Here is a 27678-nt window from a genome sequence, read left to right on the forward strand (position 1 = left end):
CTTCACCTTACAGGCACCGGAAATCCAACTACGTCTGCTCCTGAGTCAGCATTTGTTTTTCGGGGAGGATTACTTTGCAAACAAACCAGACTTTCGAGATCTGAGCAGTAATTTGTAGTAGGTTCGCTTGCATTGTACTCAGCTACCCTTGCAAGGTTAAATATGAAAACAAGCTCCTAGTCACAGAGTTTCCTTGGGAGCAGGGGGAAGTCTGTACCCATTAGAGGATCCAGAGATGATGTGGGCATAGGACATGAGTGACTGCTGCATGTAACACTCCCCTTTCTCTTCCCTCAGCTGAGCCTGTGCCTCCTCATTCACAGGCTAAGGAATGAATCCTAGGCTGAGCTGGGACCCAGCTGCATTTGGGACATGAAGTCCCTAAACGTTGCTGGCACTGGGCTGGGAGTAAGGCAGCTGGGACCCACTGACTGTGCATTAATTCATTTTGACAGGGAATCAGAACTGGAAAAGGATGATTTTCTGAAGAGTTAGGGCATCAGAAGGTGATGCTGCAGCACCGCTGTGGACTTAAAGTTGTTGTATCCTGACTGCTTTTTGTGTCTGGGTAATCCTTGCACCTTAATTGCTTCGTCCTTTGGCTTGCAATGAACGCGACCACCAGGGTGCTTGTCAGAAAGTCTGTCTTTAAAATTGGAATTGCACAGGGAATGCTTAGAGAGGCAGGAGCTGTTCTATCCCTTCCTTGTCCTCTCTTTCCCCTCCTCTGCCCCTGCCTCCCTGCTTTTTACCCCCACCCTTCTTTTTTTTGTTTTTTTTTTGCCTTGTCTGCCAAAGAAAATGTAACACACAAATCAGTAACAATCATTTTGTGCGCTTTAGATAGCAAAAAAGTGATCAGCTCAGGAGAGTTAAGTTGCAAAGTGCTGTGGAGCAGTCAGTTCCACAACAGTTTAGGGCCAATGGAAAGTGTACTAGTTCATAATGCTGGGAGGGCTAAGTGCCTAGGGTTCACTCTCCATTTCTCCTCTGTGCCCACTGATCAGGCAGCTACCAATGGTAAGCAGTCCCTTTCTGGTGTGATCTGAGTTATTTTATGTGTGGCAGTATTCTTTGCAAAGGCAAGCCTTTATATTTCAAATTGACTTCATTATTGTAAACCAAGGGTAATAAATTTTAGTGCAAGTTTCAATAGCATGTTTCTTTTGTTGTTTTATTTAGTAGTTTTATTAACATGACTTTTGATCTTCTCTAGCTAAGCAGCCCAATTGCCAAGCAACAAAGATACTCAAAAAGTTTTCATGGCCACATAAAGGAAAGTCATACATTTTATTTCATCCAAAAATCAGAATTTTTTTTTTTCTGAAGTAGTCAATTAGTCCTTGAAGCCACTCTGGACCAGATTCCTAGAGTCAAAATTTTATTTGAGTTCTTTGCAGATTTATAGTAATACAAATATGAACACTAGATGTTTTAGGATGTTATAGCTTGTTGGGGGAAAAAAGTGTACCAGTCTCTGTTCTGCATCTTTTGTTCTCAATGAAGATTTCTGGTGTTATTTCATGTACTTGATCAGGATGTCTCTGATGTCACGGCTGCTCCCAGTTGCAAGTGAGAGATGTTGACTCAGCCACAATGTTAGTCAGTCAGACAGAGACTAAAAGAAAACAATTTTATTTTTCTTGATCAAGTGCAAGAGTAGATGCATACGGCTTTTCTGGTTGATGTGCTCATGAATTCCTCTCCCCCCATTTCTGATCCATTTTTGATCCTCACAAAGAATCTTGAATGTGAGCCAGATTTCTCTGGGAAATTGTCCCCTTGATGATGATATTTGCCAAGAAAGGGATTTCCACAGTGTGTTAGCAAGGGAGAGAACTGCAAACACTCTGTAGATGGGGGAATGGCTAACATGAAAATCACCATGGAAAAAATGAGATTATTCTTACTTGCATCATATAAATACATAAGATTTCTTTCTGGTGATTCTATCAACCTATCAAGGTTTTTTTCATGTTTTCTATCAAATTTTACTATCTCAACATAGGAATTTTTCTGAGTATTTTTTTTAATTATTATTTTCTGTATAAAATATTAAGGGGAGGTGTTTCTGTTATTTTAAAGAGCCTGCATAATTATCTAGGTTGGGCCTTCACCAGTGCATGGTGGCTGTATTGTCCTTTCCTCTCTGTAGTACAGTGTATCACCAGCAGCCATGAGGTGCCTTTGACAATCACCAGAGTTAGAGCTGAAGCTCAAACCTTTAGTCAGAATTTGGAATGGGATTAGGAAAGAGGAAGTACAAAGCCAGGCAGAACCCTGTTCAAATTATTGTTTCTTTTAAATGCCTTCACCAAGAACTCTCTATGAAGAGCAGTAGGGATGCATGTCTTCAAAAACAAAATGTGTACAAAACATGGATTGAACTAAATGTTCCAGGAACTTCAATGCTTAGTGGGCAGAAAGATGCTTTTGTTTCCAAGTGCCTGAGGGGGTATCTGTCATGTAGAAGAGTCTCCTCATAGACCACATAATCCTGACAGGGCCCTTTTTGTGGGTCGTATCTGTGGCTAAATAGGTGCACGAGATTCTCCCAAAGGAAATATGGAGAGGATATACATCTGTCAGAGCAGCAGGCCCTGGCTCCAGTGGAACTGAGGGAAGGAAGAAATTCTGCAGGCAACTAAAATAAATAAGTGTTCTATTGGTTGGTTCCATGTGTGGTAATTCTTGAACAAATGGAGGTGATGCTCAGGACACTCATATGTGCAGGACTTCTCCAGGGTAGCAGGTATGTACCTCCCTGGGCCCCAGATTGTGTATTGGCATTTCACCTGGTGTGTAAATTAGGTCCAGACATTCTGGCTGTGTACCAGGGCCAGGTGTGGATCTCACGTGCTGAAGGTCAGTCTCGGATAGACAGACACCCGTGCTGTCCTGTGTAAGGGAAGGCTGATTAAAAAACTACACAACAAAGGTTTGCAATGCAGTTTGTGCCTAAACCCATCCATGGCAAAGAGACCTGAAAATGTAAGCATCTGTGGCTTTAGTTCAAAGAAATCTTGTCTGCAGAACCACAAGTAAGGTGTCTCTTCCTTCCCCTTCCTTTTGAGGAAGGCTGTGATAGAAGTATTCTAAGCAAAACAGGTAAATTGTGATAAAAACACGTCTTTGAAAAAATGTTTTTCAGCCAATCCATATGTGAACCGTATCTCAGAAACCCATGGCAGGTAAAGATGAAAAGCAAGCATTTTGCCTTGGGCTTAATGTTACTATTGAAAGGTCTACGTATCTGCTGGAAAATATTTAGGGATCTGTGAATTGAAAACAGTTGAAAATCACTGACCTGAAAATATATTTCCTTGTTTTCAGAAAACCAGCGAGACTGAGTTAGCAGAACATTTCTCTATGGTGATGTTGATGTCTTTCCCTCCTGCCCCCATCCTACTAATGGATCACATGATTTGTAACTAGAGTATAGCCTTTCATTTCTTGTGGTCCTTCTCTAATGAGAGATTTCTGTGTTGAAACATCAGCATGGAGCTTTCCTAGACTGCTTGCATAATTATCCAATGTACTGCAAATTTAAATGCAAATGAAAAGTTTGATTAGTTAAAAAAAATTATGTTTTCCACCTAATCTTAAATGATCAGTCTTGCCAAAGAGATCTCCCATTATAATTAAGATGTCTTGTAGTTCTGGGATCAAGGTTTATTTGTATTTATGCTCAAAAAAACCCAAAATTGACCACTGTAAATGGAACAGATGTGCCTACACTAGATGTCATAATTATCCATGACAGTGTAGGCTGCCTTTGGAACACATGTGCTACAGGCACAGCGTTCGAATATTCCAGACCTCTGACCTTAAGCAGATGTCATTATTTTAGTCATATGGACAAGCCAGAAGGAAGGTCAGAGCTCATTCATACGTGTTTATAGTCATTTTATGTATACATGTGATATTTTTGCTTGAAGGTTTATAGGAAGAGGTCAGCACTAAGACGTGTTTAGGGTGAAATTTGGCTTTTCTGTGACAGAACACAGTGGTTTTGGTGATGTGGCATTTTTGGTTTTCTTTTATTTGGGATTCCCTGCTGTCTTTTTTTTGGCATGGAGCCAATAGGAAGTTGCTGTTACCTGAATTATGCACTGAAATCACTGGGATTGCCTGGAGTGGACATCAGCCCAGACTTTTGTTTCCCTCAAAGTAGCTGTCATCTCAAGTAACGGTCATCTTCATGGAATATGCTCATGTCTGATCATAGCCGTTGGCAGCAGTCTTGAGCAGGAAAACATTATTTCAGTGCAGGTGACTAGGGCTTGTAGGCGTCGCAGACCACTCTGAATGCAGGTAGGGAAGCTGCTCATGGAGTTTAATTGTACTGCATTTCACTGGAGCACTGCTGTGATATTGGTGACCTTCCTCCTTTCATTTTACTGAAACCATATAATTTCATTTTGTGATGTTGCCTGAAGACAGCAGGTTATCTAAATAACCTAAATAATGCCAGCCTCAAAGCAAAACTGTCCCCTTTTCCTGAAGATCTTTTCACTACTACCCCCAGCAATCTATCTTTTTTTTTCTGGGGGGGATTGGGGGGGGAAGCCATGCTAACCTCAAATAATTTTGGAATTGCTAACACAGCAAGTGAGTCTAATAAAAATAAAAGGACAGCTGAGCAACAAATTAAAGGAAAGGCCCTGAAAGGAAATGAATTGGTGAGTTCCTTAGTGAAAATCACCTTTTTCTTACATTGTATGTATAGGGTTGACATCGGCATTTTAGCTGAGTAATTAAACTCTGGGGTACATGCTTATGATGCCAGGAGAGCAGAATGACTGAGGCTGAGAATTTCTCACAGTTAAATCACAGACCTATTATTGCTGAAGCAGCAGCCAGGTAACATTGTGGTGCCATATTACTGGTAAGAATAGTCAGAGGGATTCCTGACAACTTGCTCCCATGAATTTATTGACACAAATGTTGCTTTCAGCTCTTTCATGAAAGCACCTGCCTTTAAGCAATGGTCAGAAGATGCTTTTAGGTTATGAGAGGTACTTCTGCAACTGTGTACTTTCCTATCTCTACAGAAGGATATACAGCAACAATATGACCCACGAGACACAGGTGAAAATTGTTTTCTGTATGTATGACCTTAGTTTTGAAAAACACTCTTGGAACAGCATGGTTGCAGCAGGCAGTGTGTTGGAGCTGATCCCACCCATTGCCCTGTAAAAAGTCGGGGACTGCTTGGTCCTCTCCAGCCTGGTCCTCCTGGGACTGCTTGGTCCTTTGCCATCTGCTCCTCCTGGGCTCAGTGCGCAGGCAGAAACCCAGGTGAGAATGGCTGAGCTGACACCAAGCTGCAGCTGCCCTCTGTCCTTCTTACAGTCTGTGCTTTTTGATGCTCCTCATAGAGGCAGGGTAGGCAAGACTAGTTTCTTTAGAAAAGGTTCATTTCTTTATTATTTATATTTTAGGGAGAAAAAAATCCTTAAAACCTTGGAAAATGTAGAAATTGACAGATCAAATCCTCCTTTTACCAAAACTCTCCTGTTTCTTGAATTGTCCACCCTCTTGTGCTTTGGGGCTGAAAAGTACCAAAGAAAGTTAAGGGCAAACATTTTTACTGTATGGATCTGTCTCTGTCCTTAAAGGAGCTAAATGAACTGTGCTGGATTAAGATCTGCTCTATTGTATTTTTTGACATGGTCCTGTAGAGCTGCATTCTGTAAGGCTTAAAGCTGTTGAAGTTTAAAGAAAAGAGATGAATTATGGAGAAGACATATTAGAGTTCACTTAGAGTTACTTGGCACCTGTTTCCAGCCACAGGTGGAAGGCAGCATAATTTGGCAAAAAGATACACAGAAATAACCCCAGGCATTGTTTCTGTGTGGCGCTAGACCACATCAAAATTACTTAGGGCATGACTGTATTTAGATCAAAGCATTAAAGCAGAAAGGTCATCCAAACCCTATTGCACCTAAAAAAGATCAAGTAATCCTTGTAAAAGCTTTGGCACAGCATTGTTTTGGTGGGAGGTAGAGATAACTCTTGAAAAAACCCAAGGTTTGCATTGATTGAAAGTAAAATTGAGATTTGCAGGTTGGCAAAAGCCACTTTTAAGGGATGAAATTGCATTGTCTCTTTTTTTATAGAGAGAAGATTAGTAACCTGATAGGAAAATGTCATTTAGCTTCTTTGTACAATATGTGAGTAAACAAGTGTGCTCTATGAGTTAGCCTTGCAATATGCAGCATTGCTTGTACTGCTGGGTATAAGTAATTTAGGTTCCAGAACTTTGTGGGGGCCAGAGTAAAACATGTTTGAAAATCACTGGTGTTCTAAAAGCCCGTTTTCTTCTCAGTTCATGCAGCTCAAGTTCTTAACACCAAAGCAATGGAAGTTTAGGGCATGGTTTGTGTTCTTTCATAAGTGTGTTGCGCATCACAGTTACATCTAAAACAGAGGAGATCCATGGGTGGAGGGAAGCTTTTGGCTTTCTAAGGCCCTTGCTGGTAAGAAACTGTCCCTCAGTAGTCAACATCCTCATTAAAGAAAAGAAGATTTTAACTGGGGATTTGTCTAGCATGGGGGTTTAAGAATTCTGCTAGTTTTTCTGTAACTTGGCTTTTAAAGAGTATCTTACCAGATCGACTCAATAGAGTAGCAGGTGATGTTTGATCTATAGGAAAAATAAAGAAATTATAGGAGATGAGCCAGGAAGTTGAAATGGGATAAATCCTTTAAACAGTTTTCAGCTTTAATTTCTGTGTTTGCCTGTAGAGAGACATGCTTCTGTGTCTCTACTGTAAACCTTGCAATATTGAAGCAAAGAATTTGTCTTCTGGGCCACATTGGAAGAGCCCTAAATTTTGCTTTGAATTTAAAGCCAGCTACAGTCTGCAGAGACGACGATACACTTCTATGAAGCATGCTAAAGTGGGAAGGATCAAAACAATATGACTTCAGTTCCAATTTCTTGTTGATGTCCAGACTGTAACAGATTTTGGACTGACTCCGCAAGATAGGTATAAAATAATGCTGTACAAATTGGTGATGTTTTGCTCTCTTTTTGCAATGTTACACTCCAAGAGAAAAAAGCCAAACAAGTTCTGTTATCTGTGCTGCCAGTAGGGAGATTTTCACTGACTGAAGACAACTGCTGTAAAAGCTTTAGCTGGTGGTAAACCCATCACAGGAAGGAAAAGCATTTTTATCCTCACTTTGGCACAGATGCCATTCTTTTCATGGAGAAGAGCATGGGGAATCTCTTGGCAAGTAAATTCTGTGGATGTTGCACCTCTTAAGATTTCTCTCATTTCTACAAATCTCACAGAACAAGGGGTTTTTTTTCTCTGAAAGGGGATTTATCACTGCTATCTCTTAACTGCCTGTAAACAGTGTATACTTTAAATATTTTATAGCTACATGAAGAGATTAGGGCTCAGAGCACTATGGTTTTATGCAACTTATCTGTCAAATGGCTGTTATACCTTCAGTTTCATAATATGTTTTACTGAGAAGTGTGATTATCAGGACACATTTTAATAGATAACTCCTTTACACCAGGAACAAAAAGTGAATACATAAATTTAAAAATAAATTCCTCATGAGTCTTTACAGGTTGGACCCTTGTTTGGTTTTGAGTCATGGAAACCTTTAGCAATGCATAAGAATAATCTGATTTAATGACAGCAATGAAGAACTAGCTCTCTGTTTTCCAAAGTTGCAGCAGATGTAGAGAGAAATTATAAATAATTTTCCAAACCTAGTGTATAAATTCTTAGCAGTGACATCTTGATCTCGGATGAAAAACACAGCATATAGATACTAAACAGAGCAGTTCACTCTAACCAGATGCTGGGTCATCCATTAGGAATACTTTATCTGATTAGTATTGTTAATGGAAGGGCTTATCCGGCCATTCCGTAAAAGCAGATCTGCTGTAGATCATGATTTCTTGTCAATACAATCATCAAGGCTCTCATGGTTGTGGCAGCACAGTATTAACCTAGAAGAGAGAAATGGGCAGGATAATATACCAAGCAGTCAGGGAAACAGAGACCCTTCCATTGATTTCTCTTCCATGCATAGCATTGCCCCCTGCGCCGCTCCTTTTCTGTCATTCCACTTGGCAAGACAGATTACTTCAGCATCTTTCTTTACTCCACTTCTGATATATTCAATGGCTTTATTGTGATAATTTATAGTAGTTTTGATTTTTGTATTCATCATGGCCTTGATAAATGGAAAGGTAGTACAGAAAGGGCATATTTCTGGAACTGATGGAAGTACCATAGTTATATTGTAGATTACTCTAAAACATGTAAATTAGGAAGCAAACCAAAAACTCAATCTTCTACCTGAAAAAGGAATGATCTTGAGATTGGGATATCCTACATTAACTTTGAAGATGACTGTCTAATATTTTAATTCTGTATAAGACACTTCTGTTGTTTGTTGAAGTATTTCTGACAATTATCACAGTGTTTAATGGTCCATATTTATTATAAATAGCAAGTTTAGATATTGACATCTGTCTTCATTATAAATTTTATGTTTATATATTAACAACTAAGCATAATTTTAATCAAATAGAATTTATGTAGACATCAGTTCAATAGGTTATATTTTGTTTGAAGTTATCTGTACTTTTGAGTTGGTCTTTGAAGCCACTCTTCAGTTAAAATATAGTGGATTTCTTGTTTATTTTTAATAACCTGGGAAAAAGAAATATTCTGTTTGGAGGTAAGGTACATGTTTTTAAACAAAACAGGTTTTCCTTAGCTTTTTGTCTAGCTCTGAGGAGAAAAAAATTATTTTTAATGTATGATACTGATAGACTTGAAAAGCTGTTACCATTGTAAATTCCTTGGAAAATAATCCTCAACCAAGTGAGGCCTGCTGTGACTGGCACGCGTGGTAACAAACACAAGAAGAAGCTGTGCTGTAACAGAGCTCTAAAACCTCAGCGCTTCTCTCAGTGCTGATCGTGATCCCAGTGCTGCCCTGCTTTGCAGCTCCCATGTGAGATCCTGGCAGCAGGGAGTCAGCTCTTTGTTGCTATGGTTGTAGAGCTGCACCACTGACTTGGAATAGCTGATCAAACCAAACCCATTCCTTCCCTGTTTTCAAGAAAAAGATAAAGATTAGTAAAAACTTCAGAAATATTTTGAGTTTTATATACCTTCTGCTAAGACAAAGTGATTTTCATTGACATTTCATTGTATTAGGGGGTTGTATTTCTTTTCCTAAAATTGTAACTGAGCTTACCTACCTAATCTTAGGGGTTTTAAAATATCCTTTTAAGTTTCAAATATTTCCCCCACTATTATTTTTTTTCTTTTTCTGTTTCAGCCTTTACTGCATACAGTTTTCATTCCTTTATTCTTGTCTTCTAACTGTGCTTGAATTTCTTAGAATTCTTTGTCCTTTTCTTTACTTCCGTATCTTTCTTATCTTTGCCTTTCTGTTTTTTCCTTTCCATGTTTTCCTCCCCTCCCCTCATGGGATAAAGGACTTTATGTCCCATGCACTTGGTGTGGCTGAATCTGTCCCTTCCTGTTCACCTGCCTGCCTCTTTCACTGCTGAGGTAGGGGTAGGGAGTGAAATGTGAATGATCTGAAGAAGGGTCCATCATAAACACAAGAAGATAACAATTCTTGAAATCCTGAGTGTACTGACAGCTGTAAAAACTAGCAAAAATACCACACCAAAAAAAAAAAAGAAAACCTCACCAAAAAGAAGATAGTAAAAGCCTTTAGTGAAAAGACAAACTGCAAGAGGTTAAAAAAGGAAATGGAGGGTTTGAAACGGTATTTGTAACAATGCTTGTGGGAAGTGGGATATCTGGCAATTCCCATACTTTGTAATGAGGGAGAAGAACAAGTAAATTCAGAGTGAAAAAAATGGAAAAGAAGGATGATCTTCAACTGCATGCACAGAGGCAAAGGAATGCAAGAGTAAATTTCTGATAGGCAAAAAGACATCAGGGTTCATGACCTGAAAATCAGTGAGACTTCTGATGTCAGGGAGGAGGGGTTGCTGCTCTGTTTTGGCTGAGATCAGAAGATGGAGAAGGCTGGGGAAGAGAAGACTCTGGGGAGACTTAGGCCTTCCAGTACCTAAAGGACTACAAGTGATCTGGAGTGGGACTTCTCACAAGGCTCTGTGGTGATACTACACTTATGGAGGGTAGGTCTAGATTAAATGTAAGGAAAAACTCTTTACAGTGAGGGTGGTGACACACTGGAACCCAGGTTCCAATGGTTACCCAGAGAGGTTACCCAAAGAAGTTGTGGATGCCTCATTCCAGGCTGGATAGTGCTTTGGGAAGCCTGTTCTAGTTTTGTTCTCGTTCATGGAAGGTGTCCCTGCCCATGGAAGGGGGATTGAAACTACAAACTACATGGTCTTTGAGGTGTCTTTCAGCCAAACTGTGTGCTAATTCTGTGGATGAACAAAGATGATCAGACATAGCAGACAGAAACGAACAAGAAGTTAACAGAGGAAAGCAAAGGGAAAATAGCAATTGGATCTATTGTAAGGAAAGAATAAAGGAAACAGATGCTCTGAGGCAGTAAGGGTTGTGATGAGAGCCCTAAGAGAGTAGCAGATGGACTGGGATTTTTAAAAAAAGCAACAAACAAAAAAACCCTAAAAGCCAAACTCCAACAAAATAAAACAACAACAAAACCCATTAATGATATTCAGGGAACTCGTGGGCAACCTTCAGCTAGGATATCATAGTCAGATGGATAAAATGTGAATAGTTGTAAAGTGCATGGGTAGACCCTTGGATGCAGTAAAGTAAAAGGTAACTGGCACTGAAATTTTAGCTTGCACAGCTCTTCCTGTTACCAGAGTGCGAATGACTTGCTAGAGCCTTAAAACTGAAGAGCAGCAAATCTGAGTTTCTGTGCTGCAGATGTGCAGAATGAGCCTAAGCTCATGCAAAATGCATTTGTATCTAGCACCTCTCATGTCTTGTATCCTTTGTGCCGTTTCTGCATTTAGCTTCATATCTGAACACTTCAAACCAGAGTTCCCAAGTGGATTCTCTGAAAATTTATCCATGAGGTGAGAATTTTAACACTTAGCCCAGTATCTCCTTGCATCTGGAGTTGCTCAAGATCTAATCAATGGAATACCCTGAACTTCTAAGTCATCTGTTTATAATCAAATCAGGAGATACCAACGCAGTCAGAACTGGTGTGCTTTTGATGACTATGCTCTGAATTTGCACTAATGTCCTTCAGAACAGAATCCAGCAACTTGGTCTGCCTGAATGTACAAGCTTAGGAATTTTTCTTAGTGAATGAATTACGTATTCCTTGCTAGACTCACTGAGATACCAATTTCTTTGAGGTCTTTGTATTGTAAGCTTAAGGGACTGAAAGTGACACAGCAGTAATCCATGCCGAATTACATACATAGTACAGCAAAATAGCAGTGACACCAGTGCATCCTCTAATGTGTGCTTAACCATCCTGATGCCATATTTGACTTAAAAGCAATTGTTGTCCTGTTACTGGGAATGATAGCTGCACTTCCCCTCCCTACCCAGAAGCTTGACTGCACAAGCCACTGAATGGAATATGCTCTAAGTGGCCATATTTTATATTAAAATTTGATTAAATCCATTCTGTAGGCCACTCCAATGTGAATCATAATTATATTATTCTGTCAGTAACTGAGGTAATATGATAAGAAGAATGTCACATTCTCTGGACTGCTTTTAATGGAGTATATATTATAGCTCTGTGCTTCACGTATTCAGCAATCCTCACTTAAGAAAGTAATTTGATACTAAATGGCAGCTTAAAGCTGTAATACTTGGTGGGTCACACTCTTCCAGCTCATGCATTAGCATCATTGGGAGTAATAGAAATTGTGCAAGATGAAAGTCCAGTGAAGGATTTAAAAAGAAGTGAGGGTGATGATAAAGCTTCTTCATATTATTAAACATTTTTCATACACACTCCTCATTATTGCAAGGCAAGTGGGGGCACTTTACTATCTTGGTTGACTTCCTCTGTGACTTATTTTCAGCTGACCTCCTTCAATAGATGAGAATGGACGTGGCTTTCTGTGGCAGTTTGTCTTACTGCAGCAGAGCTGGCAATAACATTTCATAGCCTTCCCTTGGAGAGTTCAGCTCCTCACATACCCACAATCTTGTGTGGCTCTGCGTTTTCAGCCCTCTAACACACTTCTGGTTTTAATGAGCGTCCTTAAAAAAATAAAAGGGGAAAGATCTTAGTGAGAAACTAGAGATCTGAGAAAAACGTAAGCAGTTAGCACCTGTTTGTCAGGTTAAAGAATACAGCTTCCAAGTAGGAATTCTGTGTTGTGGCTTTACTGAGCTGCTCTTACAGCGATCTGTTTCAAAATAATGATTTGCAGTTGGTTATCTGATGCCAAATGGCCTGAAAAACAAATTTACAGTTGTGGGTTCCTACATGTACAACATACAGTTGAAGGAAAACAGAGCTTAAAAAAGTTAACTCTTTAAGAAAATGTATTGACTTTAGTGACTCGGCTGCTCGGATGAGCAGTAGGGTTATTGCAGATGCCATATTTAGAATTTCCTTTACTATGCTGCTGTTTCTGGGAGGTCATTTTGTCTTAGTCCTCTCCACACCATTGTTCTCTTTTCCTTGAGCACTTACAATAATAATATGCATTGTACAATCATTCTTAGACAAACTTTCAAGAATAAAGGTTTGTGCGTTGTATCCAAAGAAGAAATGCTCAAGTCCATTGCAATTAAGCTGTGATGGGTGAAGCACTGGAAGTAACAAAGGAGGTTAGTGGGGCTCTTCTCAACTGAAGAAATCAATTTTCTGTGTATTACCAGTCAATGTATCTGGCTTCTGCTAGGTTTGGGAGCTCTGTGTGCAAGAATTAACAGCTGCGCTCTGAGATCTGATGAAAAATGTAGTATGTTAGTGTTGGTTGTGTTTCCATATATGTGCCAAACAAGCTAAAGCTGTCAGACAAAAAAAAAAATTAGTGACCTTGTCCTGCTAAGTCTTGAAATGGCATTGGAGCAGCAGCTGACTTTGGCCAAGTTCTCTTGTAAAAACACCCTCAGCAACATTGCAACATGTGAATAAACAGTAAATGTTGTTCTAATAACAACACAAAAGTTGAATATAAAAATAAATAAAATCAAGGATAAAAACTGCTGACCTGGATCCCAGTTCTCAATCACAGAAGTCAAGGGACTTAGGGCATGTTCCAAAGCAAGCAGCACGTCAAGCTGACTGTGCTTTGTATTTTTCCTGGTCCCACTTGTATTTGCTCTCAATGTAGTCTTACAGTGATCAGTGTTTGCAATGTGATCAAACATTATTAGCTCTACTAGATGTGTGTCTTCTTTTACTGATATTGGAAGTGCAAAATTTTAGTTGTAGGGAGTTTTATTTTCACCTCAGTAGTAGGATCACCTTTTGCAATAACGAAATTGTCTTGTGGTGCTTCTTGTGGCCCTGTCTCTTCTTGTTGGGCTGGGTTCTAAATGGGGGATGTCACGGAATTCATTAATACATGGAAATGATTCATTTAAGGGAGGTTTCTTTTCCCCTCTGTACATGCCTGCTAATTAGCAGACGAATTTTGATGTTCTAATTGATCTGCTGCAGAGAGACAGCTGTGTGCCCCAGCTGTCCCCCGCTCCGGTGGGCCTCCTCTGCAGTAGGGAGGCAGCAGCCCCACTCCTGACAAATTGATTTAACTGGAGTGCCGTGCCTTGGGGGAGCCGTGCTCCACGCTGTCGCTGCAGATGACTGCAGCCTTTGCGGATGGCAAACGCTGGAGCGCTGTAATTGCCCAACAATGTCCTTTCCATTGCCTTGCTGAAATTCAATTGTTCACGCCTCACCAAGTTTTCCAGTCCTCCTTCCTGCCCCTAGTGTGGAAATACTGTATTCTGCCCGACTGCCATTTTAGGTAGAAATTCAGATTCTTGACAACAGGGCTTAAATTGTACTTAATATGCTAATACTAGGTAATGTAATGTGCTCAGTCACATATCAAAGTATTTGCATTTAATTAATAGGAAATTGTTCTCTAATGGCATTGTATTTAGCAGGTAGTCATTGCTAGGAACCTTTCACACTAATCTTAATGCATCAGTGTTCTTCCCAGTGCTATACGTCTTGTGTAGGAATGATGGCTGTGGTGCCTTTTAAACAATTGCTCTTTCAATTTTAAGTATAGATTTTTAAAGCTTCAAGTCCACTTACACCCTATTTTGTCAAATCTGGTAAGCACTTTTGCTGTAACAGGTGCCTCTCCACAAAAATGACAACTGTGGCCCCAGAAAGTACAGCTATCTAATACATCTTTCATGTCACTCTCCCTCATGAATGGATTTCCAAGCTGTGCACAGCATCATCTACCCTTTCTGGAGGTCATTGATTTGGCCTGAATATTCCTCTGGGGGTAAAAAAGAAACAGCATCACAAAAAGTGCAGTAATGATTTCTAATGTGTGCCACACCACTACCTTTATGCATATCTGATAGATAACCAAGCACCTCCAGCACATTTCTGGGTGTGCAGCTTTATGGACTACTAGTAGGTAGCATCTGTTCTGGGCATTCACAGGTTTTGTGTGGAGGAGGACACAGAGGTTTCCTCAGAAATGGCTGTCCATTGTGTTTCCAGAAATGTAATGTCGTTACTTACTATTATTACTATTATTTTTTCTCAGTATGTACCTCTTTGTGTAAATGTGTGCAAGTGGCAGGGAATCAGCAGAAAGGAAGAAATATAGGGATTTATACCATTGTTAAGGTAAGACCAGCATATATATGTATGCAGGTATTAAGCCATAAGGCTGTTAAAGATTTTGTCAAACTGACCATATGTTCAGACATAAGTGACAGCCACTAAAAGTTTTGAGAAAAACACCTTTCTGAATTGCACTGAGCTATAGTCCCAAAGAGCAGCAGAAATTACATTGAGGGTGAGAAGTCAGGATTTCATCCATCTTGTATGCCACTGTTCTCCATCCCTGCACACACAAACAGAACAGTATGGGTTAAGCTTAAGCAAATATTATTTAGGTGAGTATTCCTTCATGGGAGACAGACAGCTTCCCTAATTGGCAGTGCTTTTCTCAAAACTCCCTCTCTTCAGGATAAATACCTCTCTCTCCTAAGGTCAGACGCTGTACCACATGGTACGATTATTTTCATCCTTCAATAGCCTTTCTTGTTTTATTTGTTGTATTTCCAGTGAGATATAATGTAAGTAATTAGGCATTTTTCCCTCAGAGAATGGCAGAAGCATATCTTGCATAATGAGTAAGATGTTTTGTCGTTAAAAATAGTGCTTATTGGTCATTTTATTTCATTTTATAGCAGCAGCTGAAGATTTACTGAGTACTGCTTGGTAATGCTATATGAAATTCATGGGCTGAGGAAGCAACCTGAACTCTTAATCTTTGGCAGTATTTTAAAAAGTGATGCCCAGTGGACCATCACCAGTAGAACTGGATTATGCTGAGCTCATTTATAAGCCTTAATGGGTAGAAGGATATTCTTAGGTATCAGGTTTGCATCCCACTACTGTGTGTTGTAGCTCCAAGGGGCGTAGAAGAAGGTGTGTGTTCTCCTGACATAGCAGAGATCTCTAAAATCTGAATTGCTCCTTGGGGAGTTCTGTGTTGATGCCTGTCCCTGCAGATGGCTGCAAGTCACAGTTGCTGCTTCCCTGGAGTGGGAATGGTGTGGATGCTGTATTGGCTCACCTTTGTCCAGCCATCTTGTGCAGGGCATCACCCTGCCAGCCTGCTTGTGGCTTCGTACCAGCACTGCAATTATGGCTGGTAACAGAAAGCAGGAGGCCACGGTAGGGGGACAAAGGAAAGGAAAGGAAAAGTTCCTATATCCTCTCTGAATACTGTGAGGCAGTTTTATCCCAGAAAGGCTTGAATGAGTAAGGCAGAGAGGCACCCTTTGGCACATGGCTCAGGATAAAAGTTCTCATGCTCTGATCACGTCTGGCTGTTTGAGTACCATGTGCTCATCAGTCACCTATGCTGACTCGAGGTTGTTGCAGTACAGGGTATTATTTGTTGCATGAAGTACTGCAGGTCTTGAGGTCTCCATGGATGGTCAGATGTTTATCCTGCTGTATGTGCAACTCTTTTTCACTGCCCTATGTCAGAGGGGAAAGCATCCTAGTAATCATGGTTTTTTGTTAATACTGTGCGCGTGTGCCCCTCCACAACCCATATTCTAGATTCTGTCATTGGGAAAAGCCAGTCCTTCCCTCCCTCTCTTCCTGCCCTCCAGTTGGGATGAAAAGCCAGCAGCTACCTCTGGCTAATGCTAGACCTCTATTTGCTTTAGTACACACTAACAAGGCAGGCTGTTTCAGCGGAACACTGAAAATTGGAAAATGTGGCGAGCTTACCGCTTTAAGGACTAATTTTCTGGGATGGGATTTTTTTTTCCCAGCCGCCAAGATGGTTTATATTGAGCATTTTAGGCTGTCACATCACTACAAGGAGGTACTTAGCTACTAGCAGGGTGCTGAAGATTGCTCGTCCTCTTCTACATCTCCATGAAAATGTTTGGCTGTTGTGTATCAGAGAGGTGCTTGTTCCAGCATATGTTGCTAAGTACCATTTTGTGCTGCCATTATTTAGTTTTGTTTCACAAGAAGTGAACAAAATGGTAAAGGTACACCTGTAATAAAGCTTCCACAGTGTATTATCACAGCTAAGGCATTAAGGAACTGCCACTTCAAGCAGGCAAATGAGTACAGACATGAAAGAAAATGCAGTGCTTAGCTCTTTTATTTTGACCAGTGTAATGTAATTACTTATACTAATCTTCCATTATATTTCCTTGACTAGCAGAGACAGGGACCTAATTGTGTCTCTAGCTGTTGCTACTGCAAAGTACCTTTTAAATCATATTAACATCCATACTTGATCTTCCTACTGGTTTTGACGTGTAGATCACAATATCCTGTTAAATTACTCAGCAAGAGTGGCTGGCTTGCAGTGTATCCAAGCCACAGCATAGCAGTGTTTCTAGTGTGAGTGATTTGGTGGAAGTAGAACAGGCACTGACCCCTTTTCTCTGGGAAAGCACTTGACCTTCCTTTTTCAAAGCATTATGAGTTCTGTGCAGCATTCTAATCTAGCTGGTACTTCAATACCAAGATGCCAGAAATAGTCAGAAATTAATGATTCTGCTTCTGGCTGTTCAAGAAACTATGCTCCCTTTTCTTTGGCGTCGATCTAGCGGTAGTGATGAACACGTTCTGCACTACCAGGCTGGATTATTGTAACTCACTGAAGCTGAAGATAAAAGCTCCACAGAAGCTTGAGCTACCGCAGAGCACAGCAGCCTAGCTCATTAGTAGGTGCAGCACCGCGAGCGCACAGCGCCGGTGCTGCGCTTCATCAGCTGGCATCCCACTTACTTCAGCAGCCAGCTGCGGGCTCATTCACCACATAAGGTCACCAGAACACTGGTATGGATGGTGTTTGTCTACACATTGCCACATTGCCTCTGGTACAGGGCTGCCCATCATGTGCAGAATTAAAACTCCCTGGAACTGGACATGACCAGTTTTGGCCAAAGGCCTTTTCCACAATCTGAAAGGCAGCTACAAAAAAAAAAAAAAAAAAACAAACAAAACAATAGGTCTCTTCTCAATGTGTAGTCTTTATGTTCTTTTGAAGGAATCCTTCCTCCTGCAGTAGCAGCAGATACATTTAAAGATGTGTACATTTGAAAGGAAGGATTGTAAAACTTGGGAACAGAGTAGAATTCACCCTAGAGAAGTACACGAACTTCCAGTTATGACATTGCCATTCTAGTGATGTAGCAAAAAATGTCGCAGAAGTGCTTTAGCTTGTTTTTACTGATCAATACACCATGGTGTACCATGGGTGGATCTCAGTCTTGCTGTCAGGATAGGTATGAAGAAGTCATCTAGCTCCTCTGTGGAGCCTGGTTCCTACAGGAGCTGGAGACTGCTCCCCACAGTCCAAAGGGAGCTGTTGTCCATGAAAAGATTTGAGAAGGCTTGGGAGGCCATGGCAGAGGGTCACAGCAAAGGCTGCAGGGAGGATCAGGAGGGCTGCAGGAAGGCAGCTCTAGGAAATGGCAGATGGCTTTTGGATGATGTGCTGACAGAGGGACTTCTGAAGAAATTACATTGTTTGACTCTGCTGTGTGCAGGGAAAGGGAAATTCTGTCATTCGGCTCTTTTAGGCTGCCCTATCTTGTCAGTCTCAGAAATACAAGACTGGAGGGTAGAGAAGTTGTGAGAGTGGCTCCTCTAGGCCCTTGGATGGGAGCACCAACCTCTACCAGTCCTTCTTCTTCATCTGGGATGGAAAGCCATGCTACAGGAGGAGAGGGGCTCATCTCTTCCCATTTGCCTTGAGGACCACCATGCTTCTTACACTGCTTCTGCTAGAAGGGCTCTCTAAAGATCATCTACTTATCTACTTCTGCTAGGATGAATTATTTATGGCTACCTTATCTCTTACAGAATTTTTTCCTTAAAAGATCTGCAGTGAAGTGGATTGCATGCAGTAGTCTGTTTCTCTGTTTTGTGATCCTTTTAGTTGGAAGGTCTGCTCTCTTACTAATCAGAATTACAGCATTAATCTTTTTTTCTCTTTTTTACCCTCTTTTTTTTTAATTTCCAGTTAAATCAGTGATTTTTTTTTTTTTTTTTTGTCCAGATACAGAGAAAACCAGCACTGTCTTCATTTATAAAAACCTTTTTCTCTCGGAAAGCTCTCATCTTTTAATAAGGCAAGGAAACCCCACATTTCAGTCTCTCCTTCTCAATGAGGCCTTCAGGAGCTCTCTTACATATGTTGCTTTCTTATACATTCTCTTCAGTTTCTCCACACGTCCTGCAAGTGCAATGCACCAAAATGTGTCCTCCTCAGTGCTGAGCAGAGCAGACTAATTGCTGCCTTTTTTTTCTGCTAAAATGTCGCAGAATGAGAATTGTCCCTCTATCAATTAAGCCTTACAGTATTGGTTCTTATGCAAGTCATAATTCATTGTCAGTTGCACAGCCAAGGTTCTTTGTGGATTTAGGGTTTTTGGGGTTTTCTTTTGTTTTCTGGTTATACCCCATTGTGCATTTCTTGTATTTTGTACCAAACATGAAGGTGTCTGCATCTAAGGATGTCAGATTTCATTGTGAACTTTTTGTTCTAATGAAAGTAGTCCTCTGAATTTTGATGTATTGTTAAGGTCAAAAAGGGATATCAATAATTTTTCATGAGGTATAGTGGTCTTAATGTGATGAATAACACAGTCATTACAGCATCTGGCTTTAAAATTGGTGAAAAGAAGGATTGATTCTAGTGTTTGGGCCATGGTACATGTTAGGGTAGAAACAAATGAGGATCAGCTGTTGTTTTCCATATGAAACCAAACTGTGGCAATGAGTCAGAAAGCCTGACAGAGTTCAAGCAAATTGTGTGGGTTTCCTGCTGAAATAAGTGGCATGCCCTGCAACATATGACATGTCTTCCTCTGACCTAGGACACCTTGCTTTTAGCAGCATTCATCTCTGCAATTTATACAGACATTCATATTTCACTTTCTCCATTTAATCCTAATAACCAGCTTTTAGAAGAACATGACAGCATAACATATGGGTGGTAAAACTGCTCATAAACCATAATAACGTGGCCAAAAAAGCTTAGATAGATAGATGCACTATGCTTATTGTGACATTCTCTGATTAAGAGGTATAGCTACTTATTACAGCCATTAGCTTGGTGACTTGGAAGCAGACTGAAGCCATTATTTGAAAAACAGGTTGTAAGTCCAAATTTTAAACAACTGTGTACTTACTACATGTAAGAGATATAATTATGTTAGCAATTCTGTTCTTCAGTGTGCAGATGGTAATTTTGTTCATTTGTGGTTTGCACACTGATAATGTTTGCTGTAGAACTGGCCTTGGCAGGATTAAGTGTGTGTTAACAGTAAGTAGGCAGTCTGTAATACATGGTTATAATTTTGTTGATAGGGTTCTGGTGGGATGAAAACCAACCAGAAACATTAGTCTAAATAATTTCTTATTGTAGACAGGTTTTCTCTGTCTGTGTGTGTGTGCATATGTTTTTGCACCTTATTATTTATTTTTATTGTGTGAAGAATTGTTTCTTTTTTTTCTTCTCATTTGGAAACTTTTATGTTAGCTTCATTTTCAGTGTAGGCAGTATCTGCAAGTTTGTGCCTTTAGGAATAAAAATTCAGTTTTTACTCAAAGTGATTTGAAGGTTCCTATTAGTTTTAGGGGTTGACATATGTAATATACATTTATGAATGTGTATATGAGGGAGATATAAAAAATAAACCGTCTATTAAAGGTACCCTTTTGATTTCATATTTTCTCAAGAGTTATTCAACAGATGTTTGAGAACAATTAACACACAAATAACACAATTATTTTCAACAGCTACTCCATTTTTCCAGATTGAAAGAGGAACAGATAAATATGCAGATAAAGTCTGTAAAATGCTTTTATGATATTGAGGTTAGGTATTAGATTGTTGTGGTGCAGTACACCTATTTGTACAGTTCATTGTTCGGGTTTTCCCCTTTTAGAATTGTGTGACACTCTCACTTTAATTAAATAGATGTAAAAGAGGAAAAAAAATAATTACATAGCAAGCCTAAGATGCATAATAAATAAATAACATCTTCTATTGTTTCCTCTTGTTTAGCCAGTACAAAGAGTTTTGCAGTGTCCTAAGGAAAAAGGACATAGTACAGCATACTGTATAAATGTACCTTAAATATATTACATACTATATAAATTATATACAAGTGTTCTTAAAAATAATAGACTGCATATTACAATTATTTATGCATGTTTACATGTTAAAAATTCTATATAATAACCACAAATTTTATGGCTAAAAAGTAAAAAGTGCCATAGGATGTATTGTCTTAGAATGGCCCAAATGGTATAAATTCTCAGAATAAATGAAAAAATCTTAGTCTGGGTTTCTATATTATGCTCTAGCAACTCAAACAAGATTTTGCCAAAAGCATCATAGCTACCAGAGCCACATAAAGCAAATATGATTAAAAGATCTCATTTAGTATCACCAAAAGCCCTGACTACTTAATGTTCTTTTATTATTCGGTGCATCCCTAAGTTTGTGGGAGCAGTGTTATGGGTAAATGAGGGTGTTTCATCTCAGTTTGCCACGTTCACAGGAGAAGACAATCACCCACTTTGTGCCCTTTGTATCCTGTTAGGACCAATCCTAAAGGCTCTTCCCTTCTTTTTCTGTGGCTTGTGGGCTGCAGCCCGGTGTGAGCAGACCTTCCTGCATTGAGGCTGCGAGTGGCCCTTGGGGAGAACACGCTGTGTGACAGTGCTGCACACGGGTGTGCTCAGTAACGTGTGTGCCGTGCTCCTGCTGCCTTTCCGCTCTGACTCTTCTCTCTGAGCACCGTTGCCTGCCAAGGCAAGCATTTCATCCCTTCTGTAGAGAACTTAGTACAGTTGCTGGCAGTGTAAATATAAAAGGAATATTAAAGAACACTTATATTAATGTGAGCAAATGTATTCAGAACTTAATCAAAACTAATTCTTTCTGAGACTGAAATGGTTACTGTGATTTTAAAGGAATATATTATTGTTCAGGGAATGTTAGACCCTTTGGCTTCTGATGCCAGATGTGTTAATAAGTCCTTCATTAGGTATTACTAACAGCAGTTTATTATATGCTTTACAGATATAACCATTACACTTAAAATATGTTTAGGTATTTTTAACTTTTGTAAGCCAGTATTTAGCATCAACTATCTGTGAATCAAAAAAAAAAAAAAAAAGAAAAAACAAAACCCTGTGAATGAACCTCAAATATTCTGAAAAATCCACTTTTTTTAAGAAAATGAGTGTTAATTTTGTAACTGAGAAAAAAATTACACTTTAATACAGTGTAGTTAAACATTTGAATATGATCAATAGCACACAACACACATTTGTTTTCTGGTCTGTAAATAAACTTGCCTTTCATTGCCCCTTGTTGATCTAATTATTGATGTAAGGCTGTTGATACTTCCTTAAATTGTTACAGCTTTGGGCAAATATTCCTAATAGAGTCTTTTTTCTTCCACCAAACAGCAGCAAGATGTCTGTCCTGTATTTGTCCCCAGAGAGTTACAGCATTAAAAATATATCCCTAAACATATATTGCAAGTAATATTTTCTTCTCCTTCCATCCTGGAGTCTTCTGAAATTAAACACACCTGCCTGCCTGTCATGCAGGCCACCCTGCAATGTAGCAGCTTTGGAAGGCATAAGCCACAACCCTCCTTATTTATTCCTATGCATTTTTGCTCCTCTGAGTCACTTGCCTTCCCAATTTTAAATCCTAGATAATGCTTTCTTTCTGCCCTTTTATTCCTCCCTCACTGTTGCCTCTTTTTGCAAGAGCAGTCTTTTTTTCAGACTAGGTATGCAAACATCTGACTCAGTGGGACTTTGATTGCAGAGAAGGATGTTGCCTCAAAAAAACCCAAACAGGATGTTATAATCTGTTTTCATACTGTCAGAAGAGATATGGCTGATTCTGAATCAGTCAGCAAAAACTGACTTTGACCATCTCTGAGACCTTAAAATGTTCCTTGAGAAATACTGATTATTAAAAGAAAATATAAACTTCATGAGGCAGCAGATGTTTATGCACGGAAAAAAATCATGTAAGTCTGGAGATTTGTATAGCATGTTTTTTATATAATCATTAGCAACCATCTCCTGTACAGTAGGTTTCTTTGTATGGCAGTGTAAGTGAAATGTTGGAAAGCATATCTGATTTATTAGCCACCAGCTAATAAGTGTTGCTTTTTGCCCCTGTTTACCTGTGAGTAAAATTTGAAACAGTCATGGAAAATAATCTGAATTGTGTGTTAGTGACCAGATGAGATAGATAACCTTGTGTAAATAACAAATTAACAGGCCAGCAATACTGAGTGTAATACCTAGGAATGCAAGCTCTGCCACAAATGCTGCCCAATAAATGGGGCTTTGCAAGCAGAGTCATAGGAAAGAGTGCTACAGGCACTCCAAAAGGGCATCTAGTGCAGCCCCTCTGTCAGAAGGATCATCTTTCCTTAATCATGCCCTGAAGGTCATCATGTTCCAGTTTGTTGGAAAAATTTGCTCCCTGTTGTGGTCTACAGTTTGTTGCCCTCATGAAAAGCCTGGGAATTGCTATCCTAGGGTTTTTTTGTACAACATTGCAAATCTACTCTGTAGCTATGGCAAAAAGGTACAGGAAGAGGGACGGTCACTTGAATGCATCAGACATGACTCAAAGTTAGTGGAGAAAGAAGGGGGATGAGATTTGGATTTACTGCATCTAGTGACAGGAGAATACCTTTTTCCCCAATTCCCAAAGCTGGGCTGAGCAGTTGTCTGATGCCTGTTCATAACTTCATATACAATAACCAACATCTCAAGCTCTGCCTGCAGCCTAATGCAGACTTCCAATCTTTGGTGTGCTCAGTTGGCATGCTGCTTTTTTCTACACTGACAGAAAGGCAAATGATATCTGCCAGAGTCCCACTGTTGCTGGAGGTGGTGAAGCCATGGGGCATGAGTAGCTGGGCTGGTGTGTCTGGAAGGAAAATCTTCATCAGCTCAGGAGCATGGGGTGTGAGGTTGTCCAGAACAGTGATGTAATGTGGTCATGTACCCGCAGGTGGATGGGGAAGAGGGAAGTAAATAAATCTAAAAGTACATAAATGCCCAGCACACACTGGCAGTGGGACACAACCTGTTTTCCCTCAGTTGGTAAGGTGGGTGGAGAGCTTTTGTATGGTGGAGTGGAGGGCAGGATTCTGACCACTGTGTTGCGCATGTGCTGTTCTTCTTTGGGGCACTGCCTTGGGGAGTAGCAACCTCCTGCCTCCTAATGCACATTATCCATAAGTGCTCGTAGCTAAACTCAAGGAGTTGTCCTCTCTGCACTGTGGTGGTGCCCACAGGTGCTCTCTGGATCGGGACTCTGTGGTGCTTTGGCGCTTAGGAGAACCCCTTGGGCAGAGGCAGTCGCATGCAGATGGTGCAAGAGACTGTGGTGCCTTCCGGGAATGCTGCTATCCAGCCTGCAGTACCTTGGGAGAGCACCTGGTCCTCCCTGTGACCTTCTTGGTGCCGATTGTTCCTTGTTAGAAGGCTCAGCTGGAATTGTGTCACGTGAAGAGACAAAGTTCATTCATGATCTCGGCTAATGCACTTTTGGGTAAAGATGGACACAGTGTGCGTGACGAGCAGAGATGGCGAGGACTGTGAGACTGGAAAGGACTGGTACTGAGAGTGAATCCTTCTACTGCTCTCTGAGTCAGACTCCTCAAGGCAAATGCGCTGAATTGCTTCACTCAGCTGTGCCCTGTACCACAGGCTGATTTCTGTTTGGGTGCGTGATGTGTGAGTGACTAACCACCATCCTCCATGAAGATCTTGTGCATTCCTGTGGAAAAGGCTGGAATCTGCAGTTCCCAGCTGAAGGGACAGTTAACTGCATTCCTTTGATGTGCATTACATCACCTCAGAATTGAGGGGGAGCATTGTTGTTGCTCCCCAGCTCCAAGGCTTTGTACACCACCAGGTACTCCAAGTAGTAGGTTCCTGGTTTCTGTCTCTCAGGTGGGCACTGCACACCTAATGGAAAAAATTATACTGGAAAGAATCAGTATGGAAATAAATGTATAGTCATTTAGTCAGAGTAGAACTGCTTAGTTTTCTCTTTCCCCTTTTATTGGGATTTTGAACACTACTGAAAATAGAATTTTACATAAGTAATTTCTAGCTTTTTTTTCTTACAAAGTTTTTTTTTTCCTCTTAGTTCTGCCTTCTCAGATGTTTTCTGATGTCCTTTCATCTTGGTGGTTGCCATACAATTGCTTGTGAATTAGAATGTATTAGAAAAATTATATGGACATGCTGTCTTTAGTATGTAAGAGGTCTTTATCCCTTGCAGAAGCGAAGTGACCTGTGATAGTTAATACATTTCTTTCAAAGACTCCAGGGAACAACAATCTATCAGCTTGTAAAATAGATAAATGAATTCATTTGACAAAGATCAAGCAAAAAGTCTTTGGGAGAGGGGACATGAAGCAAGGTTTCTTACAAGCCTGGTTTGGTAATGGCTGTTTGGTAGACCAGCCACTGTCTCTGATGAGGGCAGTCTGAAGCATTCAAACGGATGCTTGATTTTGGCAGCTGCAAAGATAATTTCTTGGAAGCTGGTGTTGTCTGTGTCAATTACTTTATCTTCTTATATTTCTATCCTTTGTTTGCTTTTGATCACTGTTCATTCTTTTTGGGGTGAAATTGCTTTGAGGGAGAGTTAATTTCATGATATGAAATGGTAGTGCTTCATCCAAAGAAGGGCTGAATTCTGAATTCTAAGGTCTGTAGTGTCTTTCATACCAAAAGTAGTACCAGGTCTCCAGTTGATGTGGATCACAGGGAAGCTTCAGAATTCCATTTGAGCTGGGTCATCGCAGACCTTTGTTGCATTTTACCTTTGCAACAAGCTGTCAGTGCAAAATACTTGTTTTTCAATACAAACGTGATGGGCTTGTGGCTGTTCAGACCTGTCAAACACTGATGGTTGTCTCAGAGACATCACCCAAGGACCTGCCCGCCCAGCAAGCTCACACTTGGTAGGTTTTGCACTCCTTGTACTTGGCTCAGTGAATCCGAGGGGAATCAGGAGAGCCTGAGGTTTCAGTGCATTGTTACACACCAGCTGCAGAACCCCATCAAGGAGGTACAGTAAAAATAAAAAGGGCCCCAGCAAGGGTTAATGTACTGGAACGACTGAAATGATGACTGTTGATGAATACTTTATGTAATTAGTATAATACTTTCTTCTGTTAATGAGCTGAAGCTGGGGTGGGGTGCAGCTGCTTGGGGGCAGGGAGCACAGAAGAAAGCACTGAGGGGGGATTTGAGACTGACAGCGCACTCAGCCTCTAATAATCTACTGGGCCATTTTTAATTCACGATAGTTTTTCAGAATATTTGATGTAGTCCTTTTTTTGTGCTTATTGAAAGTGCCCCTAATGTTTTAATTCCCACCCCAATGGAACAGAAAGTGAATAAACAAGGAAATGAATGGAGATGTATGAAATTATGATCTTAAACTTAACAAGCCTGTTTGTTTTTTCAAGCTGCTGAATAAATCCTCTGTGATTTGTGCTGCAGAGGTCAATGTTCTGCTGTAGGAAATGACTGGTTACATGTCAGTATTCTCCAAGAGTTCATCTCAATTACTGGATTTGTCAAACATGACAAGCCTGAATGACTCTGTGGTGAAAATAGCACACAGTTTGACTATTAAAGTAATTGGAGCATTGACATTTAACCAAACTGCAAGAGAATTGCAGTAATAAGTCTGAGGAGCACTACCACAAGCAAAACAGAGACCAGTATTTTTATAAAAGAAAATATTTTATATTTTACCAGTTAAACTGGTGCTTTTTTGTGTTTTGATTAAGGTATATTTCAGTATATTTTTAATTTAAATCATACGATTAAAAGGAAATGGTAATTCCTTCATGCTACTTTTTTTGAAGAAGTACTAAGATTTGTATAATTGGAAACTCCATTAATTTGATGCACATTCAATTGCATTCAATTTTAATATTGGTTTCATTTTAATATTGTTATGAATAATTCATGTATGTATTTTTAATGTCCTCTTAAAGTACACACATTATAAAGTTAAAAATCTGTGTATGTATATACATGTATGTGGAGATCATCATGTGATGATCATCACAGAATTAGGTTATAAATGTGTTTATTACTTGATCTCCACTTGCTACTCTACCTTGCTAAAGAAGTATTTCTGGGCTTTCAAGCCTGAGGTGTGGATATTAAAACTCATTGCTTTAGTAAATGCAAAAGAGCTTTTCTAAAATAATTCGAAAGTCATTTACTTGTCTCCATCTGCAATGAGATTTTATTTTTTTTTAAAGATATTATTTCTGATGGTAAATTCTACGTATATAAACTTTTTCAATATAAAGGATTTTGAGAACAATACAACTGTCAGTCACTGTGGCTAATTTGGATTTATGCCTGTGGATCAGACGAGATTTTACAGTCACCAAAATTGTGTTTCAGACAATGGCTTAAACGACAGCCTCTTCCAGTGTCTGGAGTAGGGACTGAAGTAATGATGATTTATGACAGTAGTCTGAGGGGGCTCATCCTCAGGTGAGTTACCTGCATTTTGGCACATTAATTTTATCATATCTGAACTTGAAAATCTGTTCTCTCCTAATTACGGGAGCAATTCTTCATGTGGAAATTGGGACTCATCTGTTCCTGGTGAAGTAAATCAGACAAAATAATCCCGAAAGACAGGGTTGGGAGCATGATGCAACCAACAATATGTCTGAAGTACCTCAATTACATTAACTTATATTTTTTGTGGCGTACAGAGTATGATTTGCCACTTCTGTAGCCACATCTTAATTATTGTGCTATCACAGCAGCAGAGAGCAGTACTTATGGATTTAATATGTTACTTGCCTTGACTTGCTTAAGTCCCATCTCCAAAGAGCTGTTAAACATAATGCTTAAGTCTGTCTCTCTTGTGTAAAAGTATGTGTTTAAATCCATCTGGTTTCAATGAGACTCATACATATAGGTGAGTTTTTAGCT

General features: G+C 39.9%; 1 protein-coding gene across 31 annotated transcripts in view; it reads left to right on the forward strand.

Moving 5' to 3' along the window:
• Positions 1-27678, forward strand: part of LOC102071518 (poly(rC)-binding protein 3) — a 502832-nt gene that overhangs the window by 374908 nt on the left and 100246 nt on the right. For 5 of the 31 annotated variants that reach the window (XR_012581516.1, XR_012581517.1, XM_074546639.1 and 2 more), the window contains one exon: positions 27136-27228. The exons of the other annotated variants lie outside the window; for them this stretch is intronic. The gene's annotated coding sequence lies outside the window, so the exon portion shown is untranslated. The remainder of the gene's footprint in view (positions 1-27135; positions 27229-27678) is intronic. 31 annotated transcript variants of the gene reach the window in all.

Source organism: Zonotrichia albicollis, chromosome 1 (assembly GCF_047830755.1).
Source record: "Zonotrichia albicollis isolate bZonAlb1 chromosome 1, bZonAlb1.hap1, whole genome shotgun sequence".
Lineage (NCBI taxonomy): Eukaryota > Metazoa > Chordata > Aves > Passeriformes > Passerellidae > Zonotrichia > Zonotrichia albicollis.